Genomic DNA, 12083 nt, shown 5'->3' on the forward strand with positions numbered 1-12083 from the left:
ACATTTCCAATAATTGCTATACATCTATAGTAAGATCTATTTATGCATGACTTGGCCCTTTCTGAATATTTATATCGATTGTCAACTATTTCTATACATTCAAACTACTCTTATATATTTCTACCTTAAAAAAAATTAAAATTTTTCTTTCCATTTTTATATATTTTTTTTATGTGTAACTATTTATTTGCAATAATTGTCACATTTATGGGATTTGTTTACATTTCTTAGCGATTTTTTTCTACCATATATTCTATCCTTTATAAACATTGCTTACCATTTATAAAAATCTAGACATTTTTAACCAACTCTAAAAATTTCTATCCAAGTCTAAACATTTCTAAGTCTAAACATTTATAACCATTTCTAAAAATTTCTAACTAATTCTAAACATTTTTAACCAACTCTAAACATTTCTAACCAAGTCGCTTCATCTCTAAACATCTCTACATATTTTCACACTACCCAACACATTTCTACACATTGCATTTATATGCAAATTTTGTTATATATTTGTAGACATATCGCTATATAGTAATAGTTTTATACACAATTTATATATATATATAGAAAATGCCATGTACTCTGCTTCGTAATTTTTCGTATAATAGACGACATAGCTTCTAATTTTCTGTTCATATATATAATTTCTTGTACATTTTCTCTTCATGTACAAATATTTCTGAACATTTCATATCTAAATATTTCTCAAAATTTTCTACACATTTATCTAAAGATTAAATTATTTAATGTTCAGTGTATATTTTTCCTGCCCTTGTTCGTGTGCTCCTGAGTTTTTCCTGTGCGTCTATTTTCCTGTTTTATTTATTTCCCTTGATTCTGTTTCTTGTATTATATTTTCCATTCTGGTTCGTTTATTTATTTGTACGTTGTGTGTTTGTGTTTTTTTAGTTAACATGGCTTACAGTAGAAACACACACACACACAAACAAAGCCACACTCATACACGCAAACATTCGTAGAAGCAAACACACACTCATATAAGTAAACACACTCAAACAAACCAAACACACACTTATGCAAGTAAACACGCGCACACTCATACAAGCAAGCAATCAAAAAGCACACACACTCATACAAACAAACACACACACACAAGCAAGCACACACACACTCACACAAGCAGGTGTACAGTCGCCTCACAGTCTCAGTCATGTTAATTAAGAGGAATAATATCAACGTTACACCACACTAAGACATCCTGTGTTATTTGCTTTATGATGACGCGCCTTACTGAACCGGTTGATTCTTCTCTGTTTTTGTTTTGACACACACTTAAATATTGACATTATGAGATAGTTAAGAAGCTTAGAATATGTAAATAGCTAAGATATCGAGTTGAGTAATATAGTTACGTGATAGAAATGTGTTATAGAATATTTTGTAGAGGTTTGTAAGTGGGGGGCGGATAGAGGCGAGGGGGGTGGGAGGGGGTGTTGGCGCAACTTGTGATTTTTCAGGTCCAAGGATTCTCTCTGCTCTTCTCGGTGTTCATATCATTCCCAGGTCTAATAATAATATTTTCTCTTTCTTTTTCTCACGATAATACAGTAGCAAAGGCGGCAACTCGTATATCGGAAATGATGTTGATAGGGCTTGTTTCCGCTCACACATCACCAGTTTGTATTTAGCCGCGAACTTTAATCATAAAAAACCAGGGGTGCGACCAATACGAGTAGGAGGGGTAACTTTGATAAATCCCAGCGCCCCGAGATTGACACGCTTATTCTGAGAAAAAAATGTTCTCGACGTGCGTTGGAATATAATTATCAACTGGTTAGTGGTGGTTTTAATAAAGTCACAGAAGCAAGTAGCGTGCCGAAGCTCTCTCACTGACATGAAGGGAAGTTTATCAGAAATCCCAAGGAACGTCCCAAAGTTTAGCTCTTCCTGCTTCTTTTGTGTCTTCGCTATTCTTATGACATGACTCTGTTTTTCTTCTTATTTTCTGGACAATCAAGGACAAACTCACAAAAACACATTTCGGATTTTTTTAAGGGAAAATCAATGTTGTACCCAATAACAGAACTAAAAAAAAATTATAAACTTGTTACCTAAAGTTCATACATTTTATTTTTTAATTTACAGTAATTTCACAAGTTTAATGTTGGTAAATATTGTCTTAGATACAGCCACACTCTCCAACACCCGCCCACACCCTCCAACACCCGCCCACACCCTCCAACACCCGCCCACACCCTCCAACACCCACTCACACCCTCCAACTTCCGCCCACCCTCCACCCACACCTCCAACTTCACCCCTACCCACACCTCCAACTTCCGCCTCCAACCCCGCCCACATCCTCCAACTACCACCCACACCCTCCAACACCCACCCTCCAACACCCACCCACCTCCACACCCTCCCTCCAACACCCACCCACACCCTCCAACACCTACCCCTCCAACCCCCTCAACTACCGCCCGCCCTCCAACACCCACCTCCACCCCACCCCACCCCTCCACCTACCCACACCCTCCACACCTACCCACCCACCCTCAACTTCCGCCCACACCCTCCAGCACCAACCCCAACACCCACCCACCTCAACACCCACCCACCCCTCCAACACCCACCTCCAACACCCACCCACACCTCCAACACCCACCCACACACCTCCAACACCCACCCACACCCTCCAACACCCACCCCAAACCTCTCCTACACCCACCCACACTCCAACACCACCCACACCCTCCATCACCCACACCCTCCTCCACCACCACACTCCAACACCCACCTCCCCTCCCTCCAACACCCACCTCAACACCCCCAACACCCACCCAAACCCTCCTACACCCACCCACACCACTCCAACACCCACCCACACACCCACCTCCCCCACCTCCTACACCCACCCACACCCTCCTACACCCATCCACACCACCCCAACACCCACCCACACCCTCCAACACCCACCTAGACCGCGCCATCTCAATCGTTAGTACCACGTAGCAACTCTAACGTAACATAAAAGTAACATCAGTGACGCTGGCGCCTCTAATGTAACAATATGTGACAATGCAACGTCACTGTAGGTAGCTAAGATACCCGGAAAAGCTTACACCTCACCTCCACGCAACTGAACAACTGAAATTACCTGAGTGTAGGAATTATTATTATTATTATTATTATTATTATTATAACAGCACCAGTAGCAGCACCTGTAATAATAATAATAATAATAATAATAATAATAATAATAATAATAATAATAATAATAATAGTCATTATTATTTTTATTATTATTATTATTATGTTGTTGTTGATGTTGTTCTGGTTAAGTACACTATATACCTGCATTGTCTATATACATGGTGAACTATATACCTGCATTGTCTATATACATGGTGAACTATATACCTGCATTGTCTATATACATACTGAACCAACTGTAACATGTCTGACGATTTTACTGAATATCTATTTATCTATCTATCTATAAATTAAAATCATCACTCAACAAAAAAATTATTAAGTAAAGCCATATTTCCTTCGCGTGATGCAATATAAAAAAAATTCAAGGTTATGTATATATATTTAGTTACATAATGAGTATTGGATAACATTTATGATAGTATTGTTTCATTCATCTGAGGGAGTTTACCTGGCGCCCAATAAGGAAAATATTCCAGATACAAAAAGTCGAATGAAAAAAACAAAACTAAAATGATGAAACGAGAAATATGGAGCGTTAGAGTTACCACCTGTTTTAGGAAAGGCGTATTGTTTGGTTGTTCTTGTATTTTGATATCATTCATTCTTTCATTAAAATATATTCTACTTCCTGTGTAATAAGTTAAATGTTTGATATAATATTTTAGAGTATTGAGGAAGCATAAGACACTACAATACATAATACCTGAGTGACAGTGTAGATGTATGATGATTCTGCTGTCCGTTAGTCTGTCTGTAGCGACCTTTGGTGTAATGGTCAGTATGCTCGCCTCGCAAGCGAGCGGACCCGGGTATGATTCCCGGGCAGGTTAAAACAATGGGTAAATTTGTTGACGCTATTTGCCTCTGTCTACTCAGCAGTAATTAGGGACCCGGGTGTTAATCGATTTGCGGATCGTGTTCCAGGGTAATGGTTAGTCAGTGCAGTTGGCGAGTTGTCCGGTCTTCTCGGACTATTCCTTGACACTGGGTCTTGCAACTCGTGAACTTGGGGTGTCGTTGTTGTGTTGGCGACAGCTTCTACACCTTAACCATATTCACGCCGAGGTGGCCCTTGGGCCTGCCGCACGAGGGGTAGCCATTATATATATATATATATATATATATATATATATATATATATATATATATATATATATATATATATATATATATATATATATATATATATATAATCACACAGGGAAAAGGGAAACAGCGGTGCTCCGTTGTTTCCCTTTTCCCTATCACGTTTCATTGTGGATCTACATGAAATATATATATATATATATATATATATATATATATATATATATATATATATATATATATATATATATATATATATATATAATAATAGTTTTGTCGGTTTGGTCGTCCACTTCAATCAAGGAAGATATCATTGACCATCTAGAGAGAGAGAGAGCGAGAGAGAGAGCGAGAGAGAGTTAATTACATTGAGGGTAAGAAAATTGGACAAAGAGATAAATAATTAGAAAAAAATAAGAAACAAAGAGAAAATAGTGTGAAAGAAAATAGCAAGTATAATACAAAACAAATGAACGTCTTCCTCCCTCACACAGCCTGCGGTGGTGCCAGCTTTTGTTAGACCAGTGGTGCCTGCGGTGGTGCCAGCTTTTGTTAGACCAGTGGTGCTTGCGGTGGTGCCAGCTTTTGTTAGACCAGTGGTGCTTGCGGTGGTGCCAGCTTTTGTTAGACCAGTGGTGCTTGCGGTGGTGCCAGCTTTTGTTAGACCAGTGGTGCTTGCGGTGGTGCCAGCTTTGTTAGACCAGTGGTGCTTGCGGTGGTGCCAGCTTTTTGTTAGACCAGTGGTGCTTGCGGTGGTGCCAGCTTTTGTTAGACCAGTGGTGCTTGCGGTGGTGCCAGCTTTTGTTAGACCAGTGGTGCTTGCGGTGGTGCCAGCTACTGTTAGACCAGTGGTGCTTGTTAGACCAGTGGTGCTTGCGGTGGTGCCAACTTTTCTTGTGCTAAGTTTCTCTCCAACAAAGAGAAACGTTTCTACATGTCTCTGTCACAACGAGATATAGATATAGACAGACATAGATACATAAACAAAAATACATAGATAGATATTGAATAAAGATATAGAAATACAGGAGAGAAAGAGAGATAGAGACAGAGATAATGTCTATACAGTAAACGGGGAGATAATACTCGATAAAGAATAAGAATAAAAGAAAGAGAAGAGAGAGAGAGAGAGAGAGAGAGAGAGAGAGTGTATAAGGTTTACTAATTAAAAATATTCCGTTTGAACTTTTTCTGGAAAGTAAACGCCTCCTTCCTGCTGAGGTTCTATTTTTTTATCCATCTATCTGTCTGTCTGTCTGTCTGTCTGTCTGTCTGTCTGTCTATCTAATTTTGCAAGTCTTAAAACACAAACAAACAAACAATAACGAATTAACAGAAAAATCCTACGAAAATCAACAGCATTATTAAACACAAACAAACAACAAAGAAACAAATATATACAAGTACAAAATTTAATCAAAACAATAAAACAACTTAACAGCAAAACAACTAAAACAAGTCAAGAAAACGGGGCGGAAACTCGTTAACAAATAAAGAAAGATGATCTGAAAATATGTAGTCATTTCCTCCCTGACCTCAACGGGAATATCCCCGCAGTGGCTGTGAGGCAGTGGGAGCAGGGGTCGGGAGGGTCAGTGGCGTGGCTTGAGGGAGGGTAGAGGAGAGAGGTGGGGAGGCGAGAGAGAGCATGACATAATATAAGAGAGAGAGAGACTAATGAAGGGGAGAGAAAGACTTAATGAGGGAGAGGCAGACAGTTGAGCTAACTACTAATAACTGATTCAGGTTTCAGATTTGCCTCTCAAGGGGGCTAGTTTATTGGGCACCCCTTTGCATCCTGCGCAAGACGAAGAGGAAAAGGGTTCACAGCGCCCAACAGGGAAGCCTGAGGAGTTAATGATTACCTTTTGGACTTGTGTATTAAGGGCGTAAGTGCCTGAAGGACCATGTCAAGTTACATAGAGTGACAAGCGGATTAGTGTGTGGAATTGCTGATACAATTCATCTGCTTATGACAACGCGTGGCAGGTCCCTAGTTATGTCAAGTGCCAGACTTGTCTCTAAGAGGCCGGATTTAAATGTCAGTGGCGTCTTGTAAGATCAATGACCTCCATCAAGGTCACAGCCACCAGTCTCTCGCATACTTTTTCTCTTTTTCCTTTTCTTTCTTTTTTGTATTTAACTCTCTCTCTCGCTCTCTCTCTCTCTCTCTCTCTCTCTCTCCCATCAGGTATGAACCTTTGAGAATCCACCGTTGCACTATTGCTTAAATAGGTCAATAAGATATGCTCTCCTGTCTTGTTTATCATTAACTTCCTTCGTTTTTGCATATGAACTGAAGTCGGATTCTAGTACAAGCATAGAAAAACGGCAACGGGTAGGCGGAGGTAAACATCGTGAGTATGGTGTGTTCTCTCTCTCTCTGGGTGTGTTGAAGGATACTACGGATTCCAGTTATAATAGTTGCTTCCAACTTAACCTTTATCAAAGTACAGTTAATATAGCAATCATAGTGTACATTATACTGAAGCGGGCGAGCGGTCCTGTTCCTGGTATTTTCGCTTGGGCGATCGGTCACGTCTCTGATTACTTTTCCTTTTCATTTATCTTCTTCACCACTGATCGGCTCGTTAGCCGCCCGGGCGATTGGTCACGTCTCTGTCACGCACTGTTGGCAAATACTGGGCATGCACCGGCTCCTGAATGTACCTGAACCTGCTCCAGTGTTGGTCAAGTCTGGTCTTGAAAGAGCTCACACTCGGTGCCGTCACAACACTCTCTGGTAAATTGTTCCAAGAGTTTACAACTCTCACTCCGAAAAAGTTTGCCCTCACGGTTTTCGGGACTTACGGCTTCTTCAATCTTGAGCTGTGACCCCTTGTGGGGTGAGCGTCCGCCAGCTCCAAGTAAGGACGTTCTTTATCATTCGTGCACATTCACGTACGTAGGCTTCAGATGTCTCAATAACGGTACAGTACTAGGCTGGGCCAGACTTCTCCAGCACCGCACTCGGCTAGTATTAATCTACAGTATTCTAAACGATATGGAAAAAGAAAACATGATGATAAGATGCCAAACAAATAAACAAAAATCAAGATAATATCTGATACCTTATTATTATTTTAAGCAATTTCACAAACATAGATAAGAGCCATAAACCGAGTGAAGATTATTAATTTAGTTGACGCTTAGACGATAATTTGAGTAACAAATTGTGGTTAGAAAATCTCCATACCTAATAAGGTTTTAAAAATTAGAAAATTTAAGAAACTCGATTTTCCAACGACGTCAAACTTAGGACAATGACGGATATATTCTCGGTAAAATAGTCTCCCACGCAGGTGTTTCATCATTACATATTTCCCTTATTACATATTCTCTTTTTCTTTCTTATTTTCTTTTACACAATTTGTGGAGAGGAAATGGTGAGATAAGATTGTGCAACGTTGCCACCGCCACACAGGAAAGACCACAGCGTTTTTATGGATCCGCCTCCAAGTATGGAACTATTTGTTTACATCTGCTATGACGTCAAGGGGTCGCCGAGGACCTCGTGGGGGATGGAGGAGGGAGAACTAGGGGACGTATGATGCAACATGGTGCAGCTCTCTGTGTCTGTTACAGTATATCACACCATCTAATATAATAGTATATAGTATAATACAGCCCTTATTACTGTGTCTGTAAATTCTCATGAAGTTACAAACATCTCATAACACCTACAGCATACAGGTATACTACCTCTTTTAGGCCATCGTGCCGTGGGGACTTTTCCTGCGCTTTTCAAGGGATATTCCCGCCTTCCCAAGTCGTTTATGATACGTATACATTTTACACCAGTCATGCACCGACGGTCGACCTCGGCAGGCGAGACGATAATGCTTGACAAATACTAATATTTTATTTTGTTTTTCGCTACTGATTTACTCACATGTTTTATTACTATCAATGTATTTATTATGTCTATAACTTTTATTTTTATTAATGTTTTCTGTGATATCTTCAGTATTAAAGAAGGCCGACTCATATTCTAAAAAAACAATGAAAGAGAAAAGATTGCAATTCTGGATGAAGTAGTAATCTTAATTGTGGTTTGTGTGGTGGGTCTATTTTCCTTTTTGTCTGCCTGTCTGATAATCTTAATTAATCGTACTCAAGGGGTAAAATTATAGCACTTAAGAGGTTAAGTTTTTTACTCAAGGGGTTAAATTATAGCACTTAAGGGGATAAGTTTTCATACTCAGGGGTAATTTATCGTACATAAGGAATTAACCCATCATCTCTAGGGGTTACATTATCGTATTCATGGGAGACAAATTATCGTACTTAATGGGTTAACTTTTCGTACTCAAGGGGTTAACTTTTCGTACTCAAGGGGTTAACTTTTCGTACTCAAGGGGTTAACTTTTCGTATTCAAGGGGTTAACTTTTCGTACTCAAGGGGTTAAGTCATTGTTTCTGTAGTTAAATAAGCATACTAAAGGGGTTTAGGCATAACATTATTAAACATTCCTTGAGAGGGGCTATCGTGCCTAAGGAATTAAAACCAAAAATATTCTTCAGTGAAATTCCTTATTTAAATATTTTAAATGATAATATATTGTTAGAGAAATAAAAAAAAAAATAAGTCGTAAAGTAGACTTTTTTTACACTGCTCGGTTTGGTAATCTCAACTCAAGGTACAGAGGTAACAATTATAGAAACCTATTTAATAAGACATCTCAAGTCTTCAACATAAATATTACTAATAATAGCTAGACAAGTTATGTATTTCATGAAACTGGAAATGTTAATAAAGCATTTTTTTTTATTGTTAATAGTTTGGTCAGTTTTCAAGTAACAAGTGCTTAGGGAAGGTCTTTGATAGAGTTACTGTATATGATAATAAGTAAAAAGTTATACAGTCAGAAATATACACGATGATTGACGCAAATTAATAATAATAATAATAATAATAATAATAATAATAATAATAATAATAAACATTGATTCCAAAACGCTTACCATGAAATAACTTTAATTTAATTGTAAATAGGAAAAACGTTCGTATTAACATGATAAAACAGGACATTGCACACTAAGAACAATGATAACAAACAATTTCATATAAATGTTTTGACCGACGTAAACGTTTCAGGCACCGATTCCTCAAACGTTGCCAGAGACTCCCAGCTGGACTAAATTCCTTTTGGGTATAAAAACAAACTAGGCTTCAACCATACGTATTGCTATTTTTAACTGTGGCTTGTATGCCTTTGTGTGTATGTGTGAAAGGATGTGTAGATAAATGAATATATTTTCCTTTCTTGTACAGGAAAAAAACAACAATATCAGTCATCAGTCGGAAAGTCTTGGTTTGCATATTTGGGCCTTGACATATTAACTCTTTGTGTGAATAAAGAGTGCGTTTGTATGTGTGTTTCAAAGGGGAATGAATGTTATATTAATTTGGAATTATAATGTGTTTGTCAGGTGGTGCACGTATACTGATGTGGAAGGGTGTAAATGTGTAATTATTATGTACTGTATGTATGTATGAGTGGAAAGAATGTGTGTGTGGTGGTGCATGTAAAATGATGTGGGAGCGATATGAATGTATATTATGTATGTTTGTACGTGTAAAGGGAGAGTGTTATATTTGTGTATGTATGTGACTAAATATAAAATATCTGCCCGTAGACGTATTCATTGTTTAAAAACGTATGAGTTTTCTTCATTCCCGAGTGACTAGCAATCTGCATTAAAATATCGTCACTTGTGGTCATCAGATCACCTGTTTATATTCAATTCAACCAAACTCTAACCAAACAAACCAAATCTCCCAGATAGCATTAGGGGGTTCAATTATCTGGTGAAATAAGCGTGGGGCTATTCTTCATGTGGATCTATTTCATTCTCTGAGTACAATGACTTCGCTCTTTCAGTACGACAGTTTAATCCCCCGAGTACAATGTTATCTCAGTCATCTTATTAACATCGTACGTCAGGCATTAAGTTAATTGACCGAAAGTCATCGTAAAGTGAAAAAATTAAGAAAAACCTTTGTTGTTATTACGTGTTATGCTGCTTCATCATCTAAGACCTTTTAAGTACTTAATATACTCATTCAATTTCTTCACAAGACGACAAGTTATAAAGAACCTGTTGCGTTGTTATGAAGTAATACTGCGCTTCAACTAACAAGGTCTTTTTAAGCGTATATTCAAGGTTAGTAAAATGCACCAGTGGTCAACACCTTATTCGGAAGAGCCACCTCTCTGGTTCTCTCTGGTGGGTGGCGGATGAATGAGAGAAAACCGATGTGATGGTCTACCTCATCATCCTCCTGCCCAGTCCAAAACATCCGCATCGCTCCTCTACGCATGCGCGGACAACGAGGGACGATCTACGCTGCGGTAATGACTGGTACGTTATGTTCTAAGTGACATTATTATTTTGATGAAATCTACTACAAGTACAGTTCCGGAAATGTGTTCCTACACACCCTGTGGTAAACCGTGTCACCAAGCGGCCAACTTACCTGTATATGACCTATAGCAAATCTATCCACTAATCACGGGCCCTGATGTGGTTCGGTGACCTGTGTCCAGGTGGGCGAATACCCGTAAAAAAAAAAATTACACAACCAATACCCATTCATTCATAAACAGTGATACTACTACTGTGACGGTGCCGTTTGGAGACGGGTTACCACAGGGGGCCTAGGAACACATTTCCACAATTGTACAACGTGAAACTCAGTGTTTGGGAGAGATGAAATTTGAAAGTTAATATTTAACTTTATTTCAGTATAAAACAACTATGATCTGATTACGGGGAGAACATGTACCAGAAGGAGGAGAAACTACACTGAACTAATCACTCCCTGTTGCTGCTTAGTTTACGCGGTCGAATAATTTGATCTTGTTTATCTTCGTCTGTTTGCGTGTTTTGTTTATTTGACAGACTAACAGCTGACTCCATCATGTCCATTAACACAGTAGGATGATGATATGCAATATTAACTTTGTGTTGTCCTTCACGATCAAAGTGCACAAATGGGGAGCAGCTATACTGGACGGATGTGTATATCGAATCTGACGCATGCGCAGTGGTGAAGAGGACGTTTTGGACTGGGGGAACAGATACACCGTGACACTAGACTGAGGATGCGAAAGGAACTTCTGGAAAATGTCGTGGCTCGGGAAACTTTTTATCCGATGAACGAAATATTGATTCATTATTTCCCTCCTTAGACGAAACAGCAAATTATGACTCAGAAATACCTCTCATCGCCTCTCAAGATATTTAACGTTGGTCTCCCGGCAGATAAAATCATGACCTCCTTATTTTGGGACGTTGAGATACTCGTGTTGGTGTGGTTACTGGAGCGAGGAGTTACCACATCAGGCAACAATTGTGTAAAGTTAATTGGAAAACTGTATAAAGTAGTAAATGAAAAAAGATAAATGAAGCTGTGAATATTTACTGTCCCTCAGACGTCATTCACTCCAAGTCACCAGTCTCAGTGGTTGCGATAAAAGATGTGGGAATTGTTGCTATCATTCAGAGTACCGTACTCATCTGAGTGTTGCTGACCACAGACAGAACTCTCTGTTATTAAGTATAATTCACTATTATTTCCTACTTTATAGTTTTGAAAGTTTGGTTATTATAGAGGATATGCTAACAAGACAAAATGTAACTAGAAATTCTTTTTGGTGATACAATGTGCAAGTCTAGACTGTATTAACTCACTTGCTTCAAGTAAATATATACATCTATCTGAATAGCCCATTTTTAATACCAAATAGGTACACGAAAGCCTTATTATAAGCTACGTAATTAACTATTGGATAAAAAAATGGAGATCT

Source organism: Homarus americanus, unplaced genomic scaffold (assembly GCF_018991925.1).
Source record: "Homarus americanus isolate GMGI-L3 unplaced genomic scaffold, GMGI_Hamer_2.0 scaffold56241, whole genome shotgun sequence".
Lineage (NCBI taxonomy): Eukaryota > Metazoa > Arthropoda > Malacostraca > Decapoda > Nephropidae > Homarus > Homarus americanus.